Source organism: Octodon degus, unplaced genomic scaffold (assembly GCF_000260255.1).
Source record: "Octodon degus isolate 3935 unplaced genomic scaffold, OctDeg1.0 scaffold00062, whole genome shotgun sequence".
NCBI classification, from domain to species: domain Eukaryota; kingdom Metazoa; phylum Chordata; class Mammalia; order Rodentia; family Octodontidae; genus Octodon; species Octodon degus.
The window spans coordinates 12,888,147-12,889,899 of record NW_004524638.1 but is presented as its reverse complement, the minus strand read 5'-3'; the positions used below and the strand labels follow the sequence as shown (position 1 = coordinate 12,889,899).

General features: G+C 39.0%; 1 protein-coding gene across 2 annotated transcripts in view; it reads left to right on the top strand.

The window, feature by feature from the left end:
- The window catches only part of Fam168b (family with sequence similarity 168 member B), a 48,985-nt gene that overhangs the window by 29,722 nt on the left and 17,510 nt on the right, over positions 1-1,753 (top strand). The gene's annotated exons all lie outside the window — the stretch shown is intronic.

Genomic DNA, 1,753 nt, shown 5'->3' with positions numbered 1-1,753 from the left:
GGCCAGCTCAGCCCACCAGGGGGCGTGGCTGGCTGGCATGTGGTGCTGGAGGATTGAACCGTGGTCCCTGTGCTTTGCCAAGCTTGTTCCAAGTAGGTGCTTTAGACCACTGAGCCATCTCTCCAGTCCCCCACTACTTTTCTTAATGGAGCACAAAGTAAGGTAAAAGTGTAAGGTAAAAAAAAAATCTAGCTAGTTTTTATCATTTTATTTATTTATTTTTTTTTTTTGCGGAACCGGGGATTGAACTCAGATCCTTGCATTTGCCCGTCAAGCGCTTATCCTACTGAGCCATCTCCCCAGCCCCAATTTTTATCATTTTATAAAAAAGTACCGCAGTCTGCCATGACGGCCCCACCCCTGGGGCAATTGCAACTGGGCATGGTGGTGCGTGCCTATAATCCCAGCTCTTGGGAGGTTGTATATAGGGGGATCACTATGAGTCCAACTAGTAGTGAGACCCTGAACACCCTATAGACTCTTCCCTAAAAAACAAAAATTAAAAAAAAAAGTACCTCAGATGTACTTAAATTCCTGCTGAAAGTGAGCATCCCTGTCCTATACTGAGTCTACTCTGTGGAGGCAGCCAGCCTCTTCAGACGGCATCACTGAGCTTCTCTCACGGCTCTCCTCTCAGAGAGATGAGTCCTTTCTTGGTCCTCTTCCATGTCTACTCTTTATTTTTTTATTTTTTAAAGAGAATAAAAAATAGTTTTAAAAATCATATAATAGGCCTGGGGAGATGGCTCAGTAGAATAAGAGCTTCCCCGGCAAGCGCAAGGGCCTGAGTTCAATCCCCGGTTCGCCAAAAAAAAAAAAAAAGCATATTATAAATGATACAGAATCTCACTGTACAAAATAATAGGAATTTGACAGTGGTTGTGTTTGATGATGTGATCTTCAAATTAGTTGTTTAGATTACCAAATATAAACATGCAAAATTGGTTTTATAAAAAGTTAGAAGAAATGAAAAAGAAAAAAATATTAAGCATTAACTACTCCTTTTAATAGACCAACAGAAATCAGCAGTACAATTATCCAAGCCATCATCCAGCATATATACATAAGTGGGTCTCTTTCCCTTCTTTCTTTTATCTTTTTCCTCATCCCAGTTTTTCCTTCCCACTGAACAAAATCTTTCCCTTTCACAGTAGTTATTGTACTTTTAAGATTTATTTACCTTTTCAGGTTCTTACAGTAGCTATGCAATAAATACAGTGTTTGTACATGTGGGTTTGATTTATTTCACTTACCAGTATGACCTCTAGTTGTATCCATTTACCTTGAGCTTATCTTTTTTTATAGCTGAGTGATATTACTCCGTTGTGTAAAAATACCACATCTTTTTTTTTTTTTTTTTTTTCAGAACCAGGGATTGAACTCGGGCCCTTGCGCTTCCCAGGGAAGCGCTTATTCTACTGAGCCATCTCCCCGGCCCCTCCACCACATCTTTTTAATCCATTTCTCAGTTGGTAGGCATTTGGATTGTTCAGGATATAGCAATGGCAAATTTTGCTGCTATAGACATGAGTGCACATATATTGATGTTTTCAGTTCATTCCACATCCACTTTTTTTTTTCCCATCATCAATATTTATTGAGCATTTACAGTGTACTAGGCACAATAGAACATACAGAAAACATTGTCCCTGCTCATGAGGAGCTTACATTCTAAAAGGAAAAAAAAATACACCTCTTTTAAAATGGCAATTTTGTTTGGTGTTTTCTGTAAAGAACTGAGGAAGTATTCTGC